Here is a 22,746-nt window from a genome sequence, read left to right on the forward strand (position 1 = left end):
AAGGTGAACTTAAACATAAAAAGGGGCTGGTAAAGGGGGATATAAAAACACAGTAAATGGAGGCAATGGAAGTTCAAATATACACTAACACGGGGACATTCATTGGGGGACAGTTAAAAAAAGTCTATGTAAAGCTAAAATAACATAGCTGGCGATTTTGGGGCACTTAAAATACACTGGAGTCGTACACACAAGTTAAAAGTGGGCCACAATATAAAAACACACAGAGCGAGAGACACTTTAAAAAAACACTGGTAGTGAAGGAGCACACATGAAGAATAAAAACCACTGGTAGGGTCCTGCTGAGGAGCGGGAGGACCAAGAGGAGAGAAAAAGAGGGGAGGAAGGTGCAGTGGGGTGGGGGGGGGGCTGGAGGAGGTGGGAGGAAGTGAAAAGAGGGGGCAGGGGGCGCACCAAGAGACAGGAGACAGGTGGGGCGAAAGATGAAGAGGGAACGCAAGTCAGGAGGGAGTGCACAGGAAAAGGAAGGGGGTGTAAGAGAGGGGAAAACCGCTCAGGGAAGGATAAGGGGAGGGGAGAGGGAGCCCTGAGGAGTAGGAAGGGGAAGGTGGGGTAAGTATTGGTAGGAGGGGTAGAGATGAGGGTAAAGCTCATAATCTGGGAGGGGTAGATGCTGGAAGTTGCATTGGGAAAGGAGGTGGAGGGTCTGGAGATGGAGAGAGGAATGGACACAATGGTAAAGGTGTGGCAACGGGTTGGAAGTGGAGAGGAGTGAAGACACCAGGGAGTAGGGGGATTGAGTCAGTGGACGATGTACGGGGTGCAGGTGTGTTCGAGAAAAGAAGAGTACGGGGGAAGGGGATGAGGTCATAGAGGATTCTTGTGGGGAACGGAAAGTGGATACAGAAGGCGAGACAGAGGGCATGGCGTTCTAGGACTTGAATGGCCTTATAGAATCTGGGAGGGGCAGAAATCCAAGCAACGCTGCAATAACAAAGGATGGGCTGGATCAAGCATTTGTAGGTGTGAAGGAGGATGGAAGGATGCAGTCCCCATGTCTGGCCAGACAGGAGTTCCAGGAGGTGGAGTCTGTTGTGGGCTTAGTGTTGGATCTCAAGGAGATGGGGAGTCCAGGTGAGGTGACGGTCGAGGGTGAGTCCAAGGTATTTCAGGGTAGGATTGAGGTGGATAGGATGACCATAAATGGTGAGGTAAAAATTGTGGAGCCGGAAGGAGCTGGTGGTACGATCTATGGTGATTGCCTGGGTATTGGAAGGGTTGATGAGAAGGAGCCACTGGTTGCACCAGGCCATGAACTGGTCGAGGTGGGTTTGAAGGGTACACTGGGACTGTTGAATGGTAGGATAAAGGGCCAGGAAGGCAGTGTCATCAGCAAATTGGAGGAGGTGAACAGGTGGAGGAGGTTAGTGCATATTGGCAGTATACAGGAGATAGAGCAGAGGGGAAAGGACAGAGCCTTGGGCGACGCCGGTGGTGAGATAGAAAGTACAGGAATCGGTATTGTGGATAGGTACATAGGAGGGACGTAGGAGTGGAAGGAAGCAACGAGATGGACGAAAATTATGGGGAGAGCATAGGTTTGGAGTTTTAAGAGGAGCCCAGGATGTCAGACATGGTTGTAGGCCACGCACTGCTACCACTGAGAGACACGCATCGCCCTCAAATATTTAAACAATTAAATATTGTGAGTTTAGATTAACCAATGCAGAGATAGGAAGTCATGGGAACAACTGAAATAGCGCACCGCTTCACTGCAGTTTGCATTTATTGTAACACTTGATAACAGACCAAGAAAATGTCGCGTGTTACACTTGACAGATAATACCACCAGAACAATAATAAACATCTTATTCAGTTTTCTGCACTTTAGTTAAAGTTCGACCGGGGAACACACTTTAAGTTCTTCCATAAATATAAATATGCGTTTAGGCGCGTTAAAGAACTGGTTATGAAACAGTCACTTATAACCTCAAGGCAAGCACACTCCATGTAAAGAGAAAATAATTAGCAATTTTACACACTGACTAGGAGTGCACCGTCCACAACATCTTATTGTGACATTTAACCTCCAATAAGTTACTTTCTTCACGATATGACATTAAGTACAGCCCAATAGTAATAAAAAATTTAGATTCCTCATACACTCCTGAAAATGGAAAAAAGAACACATTGACACCGGTGTGTCAGACCCACCATACTTGCTCCGGACACTGCGAGAGGGCTGTACAAGCAATGATCACACGCACCGCACAGCGGACACACCAGGAACCGCGGTGTTGGCCGTCGAATGGCGCTAGCTGCGCAGCATTTGTGCACCGCCGCCGTCAGTGTCAGCCAGTTTGCCGTGGCATACGGAGCTCCATCGCAGTCTTTAACACTGGTAGCATGCCGCGACAGCGTGGACGTGAACCGTATGTGCAGTTGACGGACTTTGAGCGAGGGCGTATAGTGGGCATGCGGGAGGCCTCGTGGACGTACCGCCGAATTGCTCAACACGTGGGGCGTGAGATCTCCACAGTACATCGATGTTGTCGCCAGTGGTCGGCGGAAGGTGCACGTGCCCGTCGACCTGGGACCGGACCGCAGCGACGCACGGATGCACGCCAAGACCGTAGGATCCTACGCAGTGCCGTAGGGGACCGCACCGCCACTTCCCAGCAAATTAGGGACACTGTTGCTCCTGGGGTATCGGCGAGGACCATTCGCAACCGTCTCCATGAAGCTGGGCTACGGTCCCGCACACCGTTAGGCCGTCTTCCGCTCACGCCCCAACATCGTGCAGCCCGCCTCCAGTGGTGTCGCGACAGGCGTGAATGGAGGGACGAATGGAGACGTGTCGTCTTCAGCGATGAGAGTCGCTTCTGCCTTGGTGCCAATGATGGTCGTATGCATGTTTGGCGCCGTGCAGGTGAGCGCCACAATCCGGACTGCATACGACCGAGGCACACAGGGCCAACACCCGGCATCATGGTGTGGGGAGCGATCTCCTACACTGGCCGTACACCACTGGTGATCGTCGAGGGGACACTGAATAGTGCACAGTACATCCAAACCGTCATCGAACCCATCGTTCTACCATTCCTAGACCGGCAAGGGAACTTGCTGTTCCAACAGGACAATGCACGTCCGCATGTATCCCGTGCCACCCACCGTGCTCTAGAAGGTGTAAGTCAACTACCCTGGCCAGCAAGATCTCCGGATCTGTCCCCCATTGAGCATGTTTGGGACTGGATGAAGCGTCGTCTCACGCGGTCTGCACGTCCAGCACGAACGCTGGTCCAACTGAGGCGCCAGGTGGAAATGGCATGGCAAGCCGTTCCACAGGACTACATCCAGCATCGCTACGATCGTCTCCATGGGAGAATAGCAGCCTGCATTGCTGCGAAAGGTGGATATACACTGTACTAGTGCCGACATTGTGCATGCTCTGTTGCCTGTGTCTATGTGCCTGTGGTTCTGTCAGTGTGATCATGTGATGTATCTGACCCCAGGAATGTGTCAATAAAGTTTCCCCTTCCTGGGACAATGAATTCACGGTGTTCTTATTTTAATTTCCAGGAGTATATATATATATATATATATATATATATATATATATATACATACGAGCATAAGCACAATTAAAAACTGTTGGAAAAACAATAAATTGACTAGACTAAAGGAATAAATAACACATACACGGTTTCTGAAAGCCGACAGACTGTGTTGGGCTATTCAGCAGTGATTAACTTACAATAGCCACAACATATGCTAACCAGGTTAGCGGCGTATTTAAAGACAAGCGTCGAGCAAGGACCCTGGTCAGAAGGTAATCAAAACTAGAAGGATGCCCTTACATGGCAGACGTGCAAACACATCCGTTCATATCCCAGAATCAACTAGCGCAACATAAATCATTGACACATTTCAGATGATATTTTAAAGCACCAACTTAAATACCATTGTTTACCACAAGCCTTAATTAGTTAACAGGTTTGGCTCTGTTATTGAAGCCATGCAAATGAGGTAGCAATTTGAGGTCTACAAATCTGCTTTTGCCATTTAACACGCGTCGTGGTGAGGGAAAGGAAGAATCCAGCTAATTAATTGAAAGTCACTACTTGGATCCAGTATTTGACGATGCGCCCAAAATGAACAGACAAAGGTGAGAGTCAAGTTTACACTCGCAAACAGCACACGCAGAACACGAGCATAAAGTGAACATTAAATAAACTGCTCCTTGTTCAGTCATTTACACACCGACGAAACAAATAATCTTCGCCGAATTACTGTAGACGCCGGAATGCCCAGTTGTTTGCAAATAACGCAAAATAATGGTCAAAACGTCTTACTTTAAGTCCTACGACCTCTATTGGACAGGAGTTTCAATGAACAACCAGGCCTTATCCCCTTTGATCCATCTGCGATCAAGACAGTAACATTGGCTTTTATCACGGCCTTAGCGATGCATCACACCTGACGCGAGTCACGCCAAACGTCAACAAAACGGCATGGCCTCCTGTACCCTCCCAGACGTCCGCAATTAGAGTTCCTCCTCCAGACCGACGCTCTCTCGCATACACGGCCGGCAGCCGGCCTCAGCAACGCCACAGCACCGTCTGGCTAGGATAAGGAAACAAAAGAGCGCGAAGTGGGAACTTCAAAAGGAACGTACTACACAACATGAGGAAACACAGAGAACCAACTGCGACATTTCGTCATGGTTCAGGAGGCAGTGTAGGGCAGCGAGGGTGGATGAGTTTGGTAGGAACGTGGACCTCCACAGCATCACTGATGGTCTTCTGGAGGAAGGAAGAGGTATGAGTGACGTCAGCAGCATGGTGAAAGGTAAGGGGGTGGCTTTCAACCTGTGAGGCAATGGATTCCCGGTAGCTATCCCAGTCGGCACGGCGGTAGTCGTGGACGTACCTTGGAAGGGCAGCAGGGTTGGGGGCAGGATGGGGACCATGGGGAAGGAGATGGTGTGGATGGCGAGGTGGTCACTACCAATGGAATCGAGGATGCCCGCAGCAATGCAACCAAGGAGGTTGGGGGAAGCAAGGATGACATCTGGGGTGGAGTTACTGTCAGGGCAGATCTGCTGTGGGAGAGAAACGAGGTCACCATTGAGGGTGGAAAGGAACTGATGCCACCACCGAAGGGTGGCAGGGTCACTGCTGTGGATGTTGAGGTTCGTGAAAATCACATAGGTGGAGAAGGTACAGTCAACATTGGAAATGAAGTCGCAGGCGAGAGGAGCTGTGGGATGGATATAGATAGTGGCACAGGTGATGGTAATGGAGGAAAAGAAGATGCTGAGGAGAAGGTGTTCAGTTCGGTCATTTAGTAGGAATTTTTACCAGACTAGGAGATGCTTGATGTGGCCAATAGTGACCCTGCCTCGTGTGAGGGAAAGGGAGTTGTCCGTGCGGTGAAGGGGATAGGGACAGGTGCGGACTATGTGGTGAGATCGGAGGAATGTTTCATTAAGGATGAAGGAGTCGACCTGATGCTGGGACAGTGAATGCATGATGAGGTATTTGTTGGCAGGGAGGGATCGAATGTTTAGATAGATGAGATAATACTGTTGATGTGCGAGGAGGGGAAAGGAGGGAAGGGAGTGGGGGGGGGGGAAGCAGGAGAGAGTGGCTTAAATGTGGGTGTCTAGGCAGGTGAAGGTAAAGTGGGCCTGGTTGTCTGAGTAGGTGGCGTAAGTATTCAGGCAGAAGACAGGGCAGGTGGCCAGGGGGATCTACTGGAGGGTGTGGGGGTGTTGGAAGGGGTGGATAATCTGCAGGATGATGGTCAGGACCAGGATGATGTCTTCAGCTGTAGGGGGAGGGAATTGTTGGGGTGGATGGACTAGTTGATGGGTTGAATGGGGACAGTGAGCTCAGGATTGGTGGGAGGGGGTTTGGCTTTGCATTTCGAGGAGTAGATGGGGTGGGGTTCATTGCAGTTGTTGCAGGAAGGAGGAGAAGTGAGGTTAGGATACTGTTAGAGAAAGTAAGAGGCTTTACAGTGGAGACAGGTGGGGTGGGTTTTTACAGTTTTGTGTGAGGTGGTAATTGTAGAGAAGACAGCGTTGGCAGCAGTAGGACTGAGGAGGGCAATGGGATGGGTCAAAGTGGTGGCGTCAGTTGAAAATCAAGGCTCCATGAGTGAGGAGGTGATCGATGGAGGAGGCAGACTCAGTAAATACACGTGTGAGGAAAGTAACACCAGAGTTGTTGTAAATACAGTGGGCTGGGCATTCAGTTCTGCCAACACCTCTACCTCTGTAACCACAGGACTGAGTTTTGTGATTACATTGGTGAGGGTTGGTGGACAATGAGGAGGTTGCGGCTGATGACGAGAGGATGAGGTAAGGATAGGGGTGAGGGACGCACATGGGCCAAAGGTGATGTGGGGAAGTCACCAGAGGAGATCAGTGTGGAAAGAAGGTGAGGGTGATTTGAAAATGACAGAGTCTCTGCGGGGTATAAGTTGGGTAATGGGGGCACTGGGAATGTACTTACAGATTTTGAGGGTGAGGGTGCAGGCGTCTAGGAATTTAGGATTGGAGTTGGCAAGGAAGAAGGTATACAGGGCAGGGGTTGGGGATGCAGGAGAAGGGGTGGTTTCCACAGGGGATCAGAAGAATGAGGGGTGGGTGGTGGTTTTTTGGAGGAGGGGGTGGAAGTGAGGTTGCCACTTGGGTGCTTGGGAGGTTATTTTGCTGGTGTAGCCTGGGAGGAGGGGTAAGGGACTGGTTGGACTGGGAGACGCTGAGAGACAGGCCCCTCTTGTGAGTTGGCGACACTGTGAATGGTGGTGAGGCACTTTGTGGTGGCGGATGTTAGGTGGTGGGCCGTGACTCTGGTGGGGGAAGTAGGAGTGGTTATAGCAGGACAGGTGAGGAGGGGTAAAAGTCTTCCTGGTGGGTGATAGCAGCACAATAGGGGACATGAGCAGGAGCAGGAGCAGGAGCAGGGGCAGGAGCAGGGGCAGGAGCAAGGGTAGAGGCAATGATTTGAACAATTCATATTTAACTTAACAAGGAAAACATAGATGAATACAAAAGACTACATTAAACACAGACATCGGATCCTACTGATGAGGGCACTTTCTCTTTGCTTTTCTACTGTAATCCTGTTCTGAGGCTTCTAGAAGCAATGTCCAACAGTCCTCTGCAAGCATAAAACAGTTCTGCAGACCCTTATATCTTCATTCCACCATTGATATGTCTTGATGGAACCGTTCACCATGCTCATACTGATTGCACGGCACTTTTCCGGGAAAAAAATTGAGTGGCAGTGGAGCAAGTGCATTCTGAATGAGATGTTGGAGACTAAGACATAAAGCTTGTCCAGCCAGTTGCTAACCAGTTAGCATAACTTACATCTGTTATGTTAATCAAGAAACCATATACAGCAGTTTAAAGACTTCCCAAGCTTTTTCTCACTAATCTGGAGAACTAAGCCGAAGTTTTGATACACAAGAATTTTTGTGAATTTCAGAACCAACGAAGATTCCCTTGCTTCAATTTCGCCTCACCCAGCCGTGGAAATTTGTCTCCCAGACACTTAAAATCATCTCCATTTTTGTTCATTCTCTTTAAAAAGTTCTCCATGAGACCGAGTCTGTCGTGTAAGGTCGGCAGAATAATTTTATTTGTATATAACAATAGACTGTGCTCGATACTCTTATACCGGGTCGCAGAGTTTCCCCACATCTCTAGTGTGCAGATCTACCGTGACTGCCCCACACATATAGGAAACAACAGTATTTTGTGTATCCCAACTGCATGCCCAACGACACTTCAGTCAGCTTCAGTTCTCCACAGATTTGCCTCTTGTGGTCTTTGTATTTAATTGGTTCCAGAAGTTATTTCACATTGGAATATGTTTCCTTCAAGTGGATAGCACATCACCGAGATTAAAAACCATAGTAAAGTTGCAATAACCAATGTTTGTCAATGCAGGATATCCTTTGTTAAGATGAAGCAACATGAAACAAATACAGAACAACTTTTACCACTACCCGTTCTTTACCACCTGCCACTATTACTAACATTTATCACTTTGAAACATATTACCATCTTACTCACTCTTTTCTCCGTCTCACATGCGCATAAGGGTGCCGCTTATCTGTATGCAATTTTCTGAAAGTTAGACTATTGCTTCTCCCTCCCCTCACTTTTGTTCCAACTGACAAAAAAAGGCAGTGAAAAATTTCATTTGAGTCCAACAAATTCTTGTCGACCCTCAACGCCTTTAAGTTGGAACATAACATCCATAACACCTGTTTCCGCTAAAACGCACTGTATTCTTCCTCATTTCCACCGTATACTTGTCTTTTGTCAGATTCATGCAAACTCAGAAATTGTTTAAAGTCATTGTGACTCATATTACAGTAATGTTCATTCGTGCAATCCAAAAAACAGTAAGCAAAATTTAAGAAATCCCAAGTTTATTTTGAGTAATGCACACATTTTCAATTTGGGAATACGTTTTACTTATAATAATCATTTACAACATTCATTTCTGTAGAATCAAAATACAATTTGATCGAGTGAACACTGAACATCACTGCTTCGTAAGAGAAGGTTTAGTAGCAGCTAGGTATTTTTTACAACCTCCAGCACCAAAGCGTAAAACAAATTATTTCTCAGGTTCATCTTTTGTGAGAATGTTACTGTAGTCCTGAATGGGCTTGGCACCCAACAACATGTCAAGTCTACGAATTGTATTGTCGTGACAGGAGTCACTACAGTTCACTTCTGTGCTTTTTCTTGCTTCCATTTCAGTTTGTGAATAACACCAGCCATGAAACTAGGTCACCCTTTTCGGGCTGAAGTGTTAAAACTTTCTTATTTTCTGCTTTTTTATCTGTCCTAAAGCATCAGAATGAGCTATGTCAAAGAGGTCAATTATGCTTTCCACAAAGATAACCCTTTTTTTATTTTTCTTTGCCTGAAGTTATAATCAAATTTTTCTGTAGAACTTCCCATTCATCATACAGACTCAGTAACTTTACAACGCAATGATCTGTTCTTCTTGTAGGAATTCCTTCCTTTTACCATACAATAGAAACTTCTTGAATCGCCAGTAGGGCCCTTAGCCTCATCGTAAGATTTTCTGCTCTTACATTGCAGAAGAAAACGCTTAAAACTTGCTCGACTGAAGGTAATTAGGCTTCAACAATTTGATTGGAAATACATCCAAGAAGAAAAACATTGAAATATATTCTTAACATTCACAATGAAGAACATGAAGAGGTTGATGCCACTTTCGATTAGGAAGAACACGCAAGAACTCATTTTTCACCAACAGTACAAACTGTTCTGAAACAATAATTTAAAGCCAGCGTACTTGTGTTCTTCACTTTACACTATTCCTCAAATAGCTTCTTCTTGCACTTTAGATTTTGTGAAACAAGAAAAATACATTAAAAAAATATGGCTAAATTTCCATGACAAGCAACTGACCACAGTCTCCAACTGACGCCATTACGCTAAACGTTGCCTGAATACGTAAATCACATACCCCAAACAGCTCACAAAAACATAGCTCCGAAGGTTAGAATATAACGTTTAGCTAATACTGTAGCAATTAACTATCAAAATATTTACTCTAGAATGAAATATTTCTTACTTACGTTACAGCACACACATAGGAAACACAAACAGTAACACAGCAGCCGATCGCATACAACTATCGCCATGAAAGTTGATGATAGTACGAAAGTTCTGTCTTTGTTTTCTTTGAAGTGCTCACCGCTAAGCTGTAGCACTCTTCAATTCAATAAAAGAAAGAGCTCACTTTTACAACCACCTGGCAACTACAACCAACTACACCTACTTTACTAATTATTTGTAATAAATAAAATTATGATATTTATTGTACATTACAATATTGGGATCAAAGTTTTAAAACATGGTTATTAAAACATGTCACTAATAATAAGACTTTACTTATTAATATAATAATAATGATAATAGTAATAGTGATAATAATAATGAGAAACAGTGCAACAAAACTCACACAGCAAAATTTGAAACTTCATGGTGGAAGAGGATTGTCTTATAATTGTCTAATTGAGCTAAAATTTTGCACATATCGATTTTTTTATTGATTGGAACAAAATAGGTGGGAGCTAAACTTGCATTATATCTTCACACTGAAATATTTTTTTTCTTTGTGTACAAAAAATATATCTTTTTGTAAGGTATCAACAAACGCTGGTTAGCTTCTTATAAACATTATTGTATCTAAATGGAATGTTACCTTTCATAACGGCAACCACAGTAGAACAGTCACACCATTTAAACAAAAATTAAATTGAATTGTATAGGTTTAACAAAGAAAACCGAATCCGAAATTAATTTATCATCCATGTGAGCTGGATCTTACTTTTCTTCTTCCACAATTTTTTATTTGAACAATATTTTAGAGAAGTGAAGCTGGATAACATAGGATAGAAAAATTCAAGTTTGAGATTGAAATGCTTATGGAAGTTTCTTGGATGCAGAAGTTATTATTCATTAAACCTAAAGTCAAAAAGGAAGTTATATCAAAGAGAGAGACATTTAAAAAGTGGGAATTAATTTGCAATGTAACGAAGACGTCAATTGTAGTTATTATTCTGAGTGTGTAGAAAAATTTTGTCAAGGCGATTTTGTAAACATCTCTAGACACAAATTAAATCCTGAAGTTACTCTGAAGCATATGGAACTGCCTTTATACCAGCCTTTCCCCATTTATGCTTAATGGCAGTTTGCAGTGGTATAAGTGTAGACAATGTTATTGCTTCAAGCCAGAAGCAAATATAAGTGGACATGACAAATAAATATAATGTAACAAATGTGTGAAAAATAAATAATTAATTTAGAGAGATCTGCTTCAGTTTTACTAACATTTATTTAAATCACGGTCGATTTCGAGATTTTAAAATCCCATACTCATGTGTATGAAATTTTAGTGTTCGGTAATGCATAACATGCGGTCAGTGCAACAGTACCAATCATTGCATGTTGGCGGAAACTGTCCACCGCTGGGCAACCGCACGGTAAGAACACCGTTAGGTATAAATGAAAATACTGTCATCTAATGCTCGTATCTTGAAAAGAAGAACATGGATTTTTCGCGCCATATTTTCTCGCATTATAAGTACTCTGGTAAGTCACTGAGATTGCTGTAGTCACTCTCTGCAACAGTATCGTAACACGAACCGTGTACTTATTTTGTGTTTGGTGTTTGGTGTTTGGTGTTTGGTGTTCTGTGATCTGAAGAAGGTGCACCAACCACGTAATTACACGTGAAAATGAAGAACCCCCTCCTCCCCCCCTCCACCCACGGACCGATTACAGGTACGATGATCCCTACTGTTACCGACTGGATGTCGTATAGATGTTTCGTAGCTACACCGTTGACACAGTATAGCCTACGAACCTAGAATCACTGCGGACTCTTGATTTCGACTGTCTTTTCTAAGTACCTGAAGAGTTATAAAACATACTGCTGACAACATAAATTTTAAAAAAGTGACAATTTTTCTTTATTGATCATTCCATTTCCCTACACGGTTGCTAACTGTCAACTGTCATACCAACGTGCGTATAACTGACAGGAACGATTAATTTCTGTATATATTTGTCGACGAGGACGCTGGAATCAGTTATCTTTGAACAGGATCTATAGCTTGTGAAGGGAAGCGGAAATGTGTTGTTAGAGCTTCTGGGTACGTGAGTAGTGGTACTGTGATGGGATTTGTTGTTTAGGTTAGCGGACTGTATAGGATTCCTGGAGGGACAGTGGGAACTTACTCATAGGGTAGGGAATGCGTGTGGGACCGGGTTGGTGGAAGTAGAAAACAAGCTGGAGCGTGTAATATTCAGAACTTGGCGTGAAGTGGAAAGAGTTTTGGAGGTATTGAAATCCAAGCAACACTTTCACAGGCAGGGATGGGCTAGATAACTCTTTTGGGTACAACGATGTAATATCTATGTTGAGCCTGTTAGTACTGTTCGTATTTTCAGTATATTGTGAGGTACTATTCCACATTGATGAATTCTTCTCGGGTTATCAGTCGAGTGGTGGCGTCGTCTTGTAGCAACGTCTCAATGAGTTTCGTACCCATCATTTTCTGGCGAAACTCATTGAAACGTTGCGATAACCCGAGAAGAATTCATCAATGGAATACGCCGAGAAAGACTGAATCGCATACTGTTCCACATTAGTTAGATGTCGAAGATCAGGCCCAGATATTTTAGTGCATTAGTTAGGTGAAAAATGGTTCAAATGGCTCTGAGCACTATGGGACTCAACTGCTGAGGTCATTAGTCCCCTAGAACTTAGAACTAGGTAAACCTAACTAATTAGTTAGGTGAGTCGAATAGTTGTTTACTGCGAGGTGTAAGTCGGAAAGACTGGATCAGTGAGTGATTCGCCCTACGACTATTGCCTGAATCATTACAGGGCTGACTGTTACGAGTCAAAGGTTACATTAGAATGTGAAATTGTGAAGTTATGGCTGAAAGGGCCTTTTCGAAGCCTTTGGGGTTGGGTGGGGCAGGGAAGGCGGTGTCGTCAGTGCATTAAGTTAACTATTCGTGGCGGCATCGACAAAGAACTGTGCATAGGAGATTTATTAATGCGGCGTACCTGCTGACGGATGGAAAATGCAGAATTGTGTATGACTGACTCTAAAACAATGAAGGGCTATGAAACACATGCGGAGAGTTCCGTTCAGACTTAATGATACGTGTAGATACTGTGTAGAGAGTTCGTCGACCTTGAGAATAGAGAATTTTGACAATTTTTGCATGTTATCGATATGGATAAAAAATAAAAACTTTGAGGTTCGCCGATGACATAATTCTGTCAGAGACAGCAAAGGTCCTGAAAGAGCAGCTGAACGGAATGGACAATGTCTTGAAAGGAGGATATAAGATGAACATCAACAAAAGCAAGACGAGGATAATGGAATGTAGTCGAATTAAATCGGATGATGCTGAGGGAATTAGATTAGGAAATGAGACGCTTAAAGTAGTAAATGAGTTTTACTATTTGGGGAGCAAAATAACTGATGATGGTCGAAGTAGAGAGGATATAAAATGTAGACCGGCAGTGGCACGGAAAACGTTTCTGAAGAAGAGAAATTTGTTAACATCGAGTACAGATTTAAATGTCAGGAAGTCGTTTCTGAAAGTATTTGTATGGAGTGTAGCCATGTATGGAAGTGAAACGTGGACGATAAATAGTTTAGACAAGAAGAGAATAGAAGCTTTCGATATGTGGTGCTACAGAATAATGCTGAAGATTAGATGGGTAGATCACATAACTAATGAGGAGGTATTGAATAGAAATGGAGAGAAGAGAAATTTGTGGCACAACTTGACTAGAAGAAGGGATCGGTTGGTAGGGCATACTCTGAGGCATCAAGGGATCACGAATTTAGCATTGGAGGGCAGCGTGGAGGGTAAAAATCGTAGAGGGAGACCAAGAGATGAATACACTAAACAGATTCAGAAGGATGTAGGTTGCAGTAGGTATTGGGAGATTAAGAAGCTTGCACAGGATAGAGTAGCATGGAGAGCTGCACCAAACCAGTCTCTGAACTGAAGACCACAACAATAACAACTAGCAAAATATAAAAATATTTGACGTAAATGATCGTATCTTTCTTTGCACTGATGCCAACAGGCCCTTAGTATGTCACATAAACTTCAACTTCATATGTCTACAAGTTCCTGAGAAAATGGCCTCTTAACAGACGGACAGACAGTCTGATAACACGACAAAAAAACATTTTTTTCGTGTGATATAACTACGAATTAACAAATTTCGTAATTTTTTCCTTTTACTTGTGCTGTGGGAGCGTCCTTCCTGCTAAATTTCATAATCATAGGTCAACGGGAAATACCTTGCAGGTTTTGATAAGTGTTTTTGCGAGTATCAAAATATGTGATATAAAAGGCTGTATCTTTTGATTATATTGACGTAGGAGGTTATAGTTTTTACATCGCCAGGAAACCATAGACCTAATTGTGACATAGGTTGCAACTTGGTCCGTCCACCCGTTCCAGAGAAAAAGGAGTCTTAACAATCGTACAGACAGACAGTCAGACAACAAAGTGATCGTACAAGGGTTCCGTTTGCACCGATTGATGTTCGAACCCTAAAAACGGCACCAAGCGTGCACAGTTAACTGAAAAAACCTGGGCTTGAAGATTAAATAGAAGGACGTCACGTTAAACGCACTCGACAGTTTCTCGTAGGTCTAACGAAATTTAGATAATGAAGTGTCGTTTGTTCAGGCGTTCATGTAAGTGTTCGTATAAGTCACGTAAAACGTCCCAGTTTCATTGCAGAAAGATGTTACGATGAACAAAAAATGACCCCTGGTGCTTAGACCGTTACCAATGTCAAGTACACCAAGGAAAAATTCATATAAAGCAAACATACTATGATCGTCTTAGAGGAAGGAATATCTGCAACAGCTACACATCCGCCTTAGAGTAATTCCTAACAAGCTGAATCATAGCACGGTTGGCATTTTCTGCTAGGCGGCTCAACGCCACTGTGTTAGTGGGACACGGAAGACTGCGGTCCGCAGTTCAGTTCTGTTCCACTTGCTTCTTTCCTTTGTGTGTATTTTACGCTCCACTGATTCCACGAACAGTCGTTGCTTTCACCTCTCTCAGGCACGATGCATTCTTCAATACTTTCCCCAGAAGAGACCAACTGCTGCTTAAAGAGACACTTTCATGGCCGTGTTGACGGTGCACTTTTGCCAATCGATTCAAACATCTTGGCTGAAATAAAGTTTCTTTCACCCATTGAGCGCACAAACTGCTCGAATACGCAGGCAAAGTTCCTCGTCTACTGAGCGTTATGAAACATGATCGAGGATAATAAACGTAAAACATGGTCCGTAGTGGGTTGTGATGTGATTTTTATTTAATGGTGCGATTAGCTCATTCCGACTACTTGTCATTGCAGTCGAAATTAGCTAATCGCACCATTAAATAAAAATCACATTACAGCCTACTACGGACCATGTTTATGTTTATGAAACATCTGAAGGTTGTGGATCCCTACAAATACAAAATTTTAACGATAGAGGATGCTACACCCTTTAGCGGATGTTAGCTTGCCATTAAGACTGCAGATTGCAATCTGCTTAATAAGAAGGTCATATGAATATGTAAAGAATTACTTTTGTCTGATTATAACCTTCTCGTATCGTTCATATCTTAAAATCTGTTAATGTGAACAATATGTTATGATTTTATGGAACATTTCTTCTTCCGCCACAGAAATTTAATGTTTGATGTATGCTGTCCCACTACATATCAAGCAGAGCGAGGTAGTGCGGTAGTAAACAGACTGCACTCGCATGCGGAGAGCCATCTAGGTTTAGGTCGTGATTTCCCTAAATCGCTCCAGGCAAATGCCGGAATAGTTCCTTTGAAAAGGGCACGGCCGATTTCCTTCCCTATTCTTTCGTAATCGGAACTTGTGCTCAAACTCTAATGACCGCACTGTCGACGGGACTTTAAACTCTGATCTTTCTTCCTTCGGCTATATCTCAAATTAATACTAATTTCATAAATTTAACACTAATGCTAATGGGTAAATGCAGTCGCGATAATGCAGAAACATTTCGTTTCTCACACAATGAACTCATTCCAGAGTTAAAATTACACTGCTTTACAAAACTTAAGGACGAGACAGATGAAATACCATAGCGTATTAATTACTAGGTGGAAATTAATGAGCCGGCCGCGGTGGTCTCGCGGTTCTAGGCGCGCAGTCCGGCACCGTGGGACTGCTACGGTCGCAGGTTCGAATCCTGCCTCGGGCATGGATGTGTGTGATGTCCTTAGGTTAGTTAGGTTTAAGTAGTTCTAAGTTCTAGGGGACTGATAACCACAGCAGTTGAGTCCCATAGTGCTCAGAGCCATTTGAACCATTTTTGAAATTAATGAAAGAGCGAAAGCGTATTGCCAGACGTGTCTCTGTCGTTCACAGAAAGACGCATGTCAAATGGTGCGAGGTCGTCGTGGCTATAGCATCAAGAGGGAGGATGAAGGAACGGGTAAAGGCAGTGTGTGTCAATCATCGAGCAGTTACAGTGCACTATGGTGGTGCTCTTAATTTCAACATGGCCCAGAGACAACATTTGAATTGCTTCATATGGAAACTGGAAGAAAAACGAAGTTTGACGAGTGGAGCCCAGGAGTTTGGTATTGCTCACAGCATTGTTTCACGTGCAAGGGAAGCTTCCGAAGCACGGGCACTACTCCCCGAAGGTGAGTGGGTGGACGTCCACGGCCAACTACGGCAGCAGATGATCGCTACATCGTGTAACCGGCAATAAGGGACGAGATGGTTTCTCCGCCCGAAAACCAGAACGTTGCGTGCAGCGCGCGCGCGCGCGCGTGTTCTGGTTGTGTGTGTGTGTGTGTGTGTGTGTGTATGTGTGTGTGTGTGTGTGTATGGTCGCGAGTGTGTATATTGAAATATATGCCAGCATCACCCTCTTTTTTTGCACAGAAATTAGTGCCAGGGTGGCAAAATAACTTTCTTCTACTGCCAGTCATGATTTTCTTATTTAAATATGGAGTACACAGCAATGCCAGATGCATGATTTAAAAAAAAAAAACAAAAAAAAAACAGTACGTCAGCGTCACTCTGTTTCCTTGCCAGAGGTATCGGTAGCATGGTGGTGATGTAATTGCAAGGGAGCACATTTCAGGAAGAGGTGTGCAACATATTACTTCCACCCACATACGTCTTGCGAAACAGACACAACGAAAACATCTGGGAAATTGGAGCTACTACGGAGCTTTATAGACAATCATTCTTGTCATGCACCATTCGCAAATGGTGGAGAAATGGGAGTTAAATGTTGGATGCACTCTCCATCACATACCGGCAGGTGGCACGCAGATGCATCTGATTTTTGGTACACTCGTTATATAGACAAAAGCACTGTCTGAGAAAAGCTTTATGGGACATAATTATAATGACAGCTGTTGTAAATGATACGGGAAGCACAAGCACGGATTAGGTGTGAATGGGTACGTAAATCAGTCATATCCTTCTCTAAGGAGACATCAGTCCTGTCTGGTAAGGATCCCATACCATGCAGCAATACTATAAAGTAGGACTGACAGGCATAGTGTAGGCAATCTCTTTTAGTGGATTTGTTACATCTCCTAAGTGTTCTGGCAATAAAACACTGTTTCTGGTTCACTCTGCAATGTGACCTAAACTTAGTTATAGAGGATAATCATATTATTTCGTCCCATTTATTTGTATGTACAAATGCCATTTAGAATGTGAAACACGATGAGCAGTGCATAATTTTGACTACCTTAAACGAGGGAAGCTACTATACAATGCACTATTGATGAGAGAGTATATTCTTAATGGAATGGGAGAAATACGTGTCACGCATTTCATCACATTTACTATCTCACTGCCGTTGTTGGCTGTGGATGCAATAAAAAAATTATAATATTGTTGCAACTGAAAAATCTTTCTGCATTTATGCATAAAAAACAAGGTAAACCTGATGCTGTGCGATGTTAGTTGAAATATCTAAGCTTCTGAGGTGACTTCTGTAGACTGTTCTGTGTTTAAATAATTTGTCACCCAAACGCCATCATCTTTACGCATACGCGTACTATAACAAGACAAGACCACCTGCAGGACAACAAGGCATGCAACTGTAGGCAGTCGGCCCACTGCCTTATAACTCCCAGGCTGACAGTGTAATGGCTCACAAACACTGTCTACTGCTGCAATTCCACGTTCCTATGCACCTGTGCATGATATAAAAACGCATCAAACGTGAACTGAGACCCCAGCTTTGATGGAGAACTGGAAAATTGATCATAGTATTGTCCATAATGGATGTCTTCTTGAGTCTAAGGTATCCTAAATGAGTTGTAAAAATCGGTGATAAGAATCCTTAATTAACACCCTTGTCTCTAGAAGATGTCTACCAGACATCCAAAACTGTGTAAAAATTTAAAGACCCTAAAGAAACACCACCGGCCTGCCGTAAATGGGTAATAAATTCTAGTCATAAGGATAATCTTCAGGCCACGAGTGGCCTACTGGGACCATCCGACCGCCGTGTCATCCTCAGCTGAGGATACGGATAGAAGGGGCGTGGGGTCAGCACACCGCTCTCCCGGTCGTTATGATGGTATTCTTGACCGAAGCAGCTACTATTCGGTCGAGTAGCTCCTCAATTGGCATCATGAGGCTGAGTACACCCCGAAAAATGGCAACAGCGCATGGCGGCCAGGATGGTCACCCATCCAAGTGCCGACCACGCCCGACAGCGCTTAACTTTGGTGATCTCACGGGAACCGGTGTATCCACCGCGGCAAGGCCGTTGCCCAATAAATATGGTAATAAATTAGATTTTATATGAACTCCCACATCTACTCTCCAACCAATTTGATAACAGCCCATAGTGATAAATTATGGCGATAAGGAAAAGGGCAGTTCCAATGGTTGAGAAATTATAGTGATAGGGAAAGGGGTACTCCCAATTGGGTAATAAAATATAGTGATAAAGAAAAGAGTCATAAATAAACCCTCTCCTTGCAGGATGCCCAATCAACAGGGTAACAACCCGCCATTTATATGTTACCCAGCTGGCCAAGAGGATGAGAGGGGGAGTGTGGAAGGAAATAGTGCTACTCATAAAAACTGCAATATCATGATGGCTGCATGCTTGCGCCTGAGGTACGGTTGCACCTGAGGTAGGAAAACCATACGATGCTGCACTGAATCTCCCTTAGCCGCCAATCTCCTCCACGCCAATTTCGCACTGAGCAAAATTGTTTGATAGTTAATATGAAACTAACTGGACTTGTAATCGGTAGAAGTGAAGTTCCGATTCTCGTCCAGCCACTCACATTTGAGTTCTCTTTGGTTTCCATAAACCGCGTAAGGTAAATGTCGCAATATTTTCTTTGAAACGGAAGACACTTCCGATTTTTTTCTCTATACTTATCCAATATGGGAGTAGAGTTTCTTCCATCTCTAGTGATCTAGTTCAGTGTCCGGCAATTCATGAAGGAAAGTGGGACTACAGCCGGACACGTAGTACATGAATAATGATAACAAAACCAGAGGCTGTGTTGAATCTACCGTCGTTTACTCCTTTTAATACATGTTACCAGTTTCTCCACGACATGGTGTCATCTTCAGACGAGCGTCTCACCATGTTGGGCTTGTTGTTGTCAGGGAAGGTATGGAATTCATTTAATTTTGGCCCGCTGCATACGATTCTGTTCATTACACACGAAATCGGTTGTGGACGGCAGGTTACGTTCAGGGCCCGTAGAAGACTCCATGTCGTGTCGAAACTGGTAGCATATATTAAAAAGAATAAACGACGGCAGATCCAAATACTGCCGCTGGTTTCGTTGCCATTATTCAAGGAATAATCTAGTTGTCGGCGGGAGGTGAAGTCATTATTCTCCTTCCAACTTAGAGCAATAAGAATTCTTCTCAACACCCTGTTTTACATAACATTGCTTATTAATCGTTGCGTGACTTCATACTTCCGATAATTTTAACGGCGTACTCACTATGTACAGGATTATCCAGCAGACCCTAGCGATGTTTTATACATCCAGCTATGTTGTATCTGGCTTACAAAAACCGCGTTCGAGATCTTCATATTCTCTCGCTCACTACGTCCAAACTATTTGTCCTACAGAAAAAATGAACAGGATCTTTTTCAAGGAAATTTGATTTAGTTAAAGTTTGTACTGGAATATGTTTTCGCTAGAGGCTGAGTTGTTCTAGAAAGACGTACGAAAGTAACCTTGAAACGCAACACCACTTCAACACTCAGCCCCAGTGGTCAAGATTCCTGGTATGTTGTTCATGGCACTCTCTTCTACCACTCTACTAAAATTTACGACTGCACGAGATATCTCCCACATTCGAAATTGTTTGGTGTTCATTGACCGGCCTTACTACGCCAACGGCTTAGTCCAATACTTGAAAATTGTAAAACTGACGTTTGTGCAAATTTTACCTAACAATTTTCTGCATTATAACAACATAAAATAAAAAATTACATCGTTGGATTTTTCAGGCCTTATAACTATGTAACTACTGTACCTTTTTCATTACCCTCACGAGCACGTTTAAATTAATAAGTTAACGAAATATTCGACTATGCTGGTGGCGTAATACCTCAATCAATAGAGACCCAAAAATGTCGAATATCGAGAATAGTTCACGTAGTTGGAAATTTTTGTACAGTGGTAACAACATACTACACTCATGCTCATAAATTAAGGATAATGCTGATACATGGTGAAACAATACTCTGGTGGGCGGTTTGCGGGTTTAAATCACCTTGGGGTATGACCATGCGGTGCATTTGACCTGCGGTCGTCGCACAGTGGCGCTGGCAGCAGTCCACATACGCAGAGGTGTGTTGGTGCATGTCAGACTACGGTGCAGCGTGTAAGTGTGCAGATGTTTTCAGACGTGCTAATGGCGAATGTGTGTTGAAAATGGCTCAAAGAACACATATTGATGACGTTATGAGGGGTAGAATACTAGGGCGACTGGAGGCTGGTCAAACACAGCAGGTCGTAGCACGGGCGTTCGGTGTGCCACAAAGGATGACCTCAAGATTATAGCAACGATTCCATCAGACAGGAAACGTGTCCAGGCACTACAGTACGGGACGTCCACAGTGTACAACACCACAAGAATACCGATATCTCACCATCAGTGCCCGCAGACGGCCACGGAGTACTGCAGGTAGCCTTGCTTGGGACCTTACCGCAACCACTGGAACAGTTGTCTCCAGTCACACAGTCTACAGACGACTGAACAGACATGGTTTATTCGCGCTGAGACCTGCAAGGTGCATTCCCATGACCCCTGGTCACAAAAGAGCCCGTAAAGCCTGGTGTCAAGAACACAGTACATGGTCGTTGCAACAGTGGTCCCAGGTTATGTTCACGGACGAGTCCAGGTATAGTCTGAACAGTGATTCTCACCGGGTTTTCATCTGTCGTGAACCAGGAACCAGATACCAACCCCTTAATGTCCTTGAAAGGGACCTGTATGGACGTCGTGGTTTGATGGTGTGGGGTGGAATTATGATTGGTGCACGTACACCCGTGCATGTCTTTGACAGAGGAACTGTAACAGGTCAAGTGTATCGGGATGTCATTTTGCACCACTATGTCCGCCTTTCCAGGGGTGCAGTGGGTCCCACCTTCCTCCTGATAACGCACAGCCCCGCTGAGCTGCCATCGTGGAGGAGTACCTTGAAACAAAAGATATCAGGCGAATGGAGTGGCCTGCCTGTTCTCCAGACCTAAACCCATCGAGCACGTCTGGGATGGTCTCGGTCGACGTATCGCTGCACGTCTTCACACCCCTACAACACTTTAGGAGCTCCGACAGGCACTGGTGCAAGAATGGGAGGCTATACCACAGCAGCTGCTCGACCACCTGATCCAGAGTATGCCAACCCGTTGAGCGGCCTGTGTGTGTGTGTGCATGGTGATCATATCCCATATTGATTTCGTGGTACATGCGCAGGAAGCAGTGGCGTTTTGTAGCACATTTCAACTTATCACCAATACCATGGACTTACAGAACTGTGTCGTGTGTGTTCCCTAAGTGCCTATGCTATTAGCGCCAGCTTTGTGTAGTGCCACGTTGTGTGGCACCACATTCTTCAATTATCCTTAAGTTATGAGTATGAGTGTAGAAATTCTGACTGGTGAGAGATGAGTGTGCAGGTGGAGGTGCATTTGAAGGTCACTTTTGTTTATTTTTCTTATTGCCTCCAGCGAAAGCGTATCCCCATACAAAATTTAGCTATTTTAAACTTCCTACGAAAAGATACTGTCCATTTTTGTAGGAGTAATAGTTTGCACGTAGCGAGCGAGAGAATATAAAAATCCCGTGATTGGTTTTTGAACGCCAGAGATAACACAGAGCTGCATGAAACAACATCGGTGGGGGTAGCTGAATCAGCCTGTTTACTGTATCATTCTTCCTCCAACCTTTTTTTTAGTGCTCTTTGCCTTGATAGTGGGATAGTCTTGATCTTATGTCCAGCGCTTCTCGTACACTGTAAATAGAATTGATACCTCGAGCTTATTCATAAGTTTCAGTAGCTTTTGGAAATCTATAAATTAATCATAAACGAGCTATGTGAGGTTTACGTTTCGCGTCGATATCTTGGCCGCGTTTAGTCGCTGAAGTGATTCACATTTATCTGTAAACACTCTTATAATAGTTAGATATCTATCTTTACAGAATGTGTCGTTAAGAAATGTAGGTTCACCCACCTCTGTCAAATACATACATCCCTTGCCATTAAAATTCTCCCACTGTACTTTATTGTAGTCTGAAGATTTTACTTTTGCGGTTCTTCGCTGACCTTTTGAAACAACAGGAATTCAACACTCTGGCTTGTAGACTAAACTTACTTTCAGTCACAAATATGGTAACTCCGCGTCTCTCAGCATCCTTACTAAAGGAGAGATTTACGAAGCCTACTTTAGTCAACTTGTAGTTTGGTGCATTTTTCTTCTTTCTCTCCAACTACATCCTTACATGTATCCCTTTCTTACCTATCGGTCGGTTTACTTTCTTCACACTGCCTTCCTTCTCTGGTGAGAATTTTGATCTATCAAAAGCATGACAAGATTGGTTCAAATGGCTCTGAGCACTATGGGACTTAACATCTATGGTCATCAGTCCCCTAGAACTTAGAACTACTTAA

At 43.8% G+C, this 22,746-nt stretch overlaps 1 protein-coding gene and 1 pseudogene across 1 annotated transcript in view; both read right to left on the reverse strand.

Moving 5' to 3' along the window:
* LOC126248128 (glyoxylate/hydroxypyruvate reductase A-like) overlaps positions 1-22,746 on the reverse strand; it is a 539,820-nt gene that overhangs the window by 255,795 nt on the left and 261,279 nt on the right. The gene's annotated exons all lie outside the window — the stretch shown is intronic.
* LOC126250408 (5S ribosomal RNA) lies at positions 18,245-18,362 on the reverse strand (annotated as a pseudogene).

This window comes from Schistocerca nitens, chromosome 3 (genome assembly GCF_023898315.1).
Source record: "Schistocerca nitens isolate TAMUIC-IGC-003100 chromosome 3, iqSchNite1.1, whole genome shotgun sequence".
In the NCBI taxonomy this organism is placed as follows: Eukaryota; Metazoa; Arthropoda; class Insecta; order Orthoptera; family Acrididae; genus Schistocerca; species Schistocerca nitens.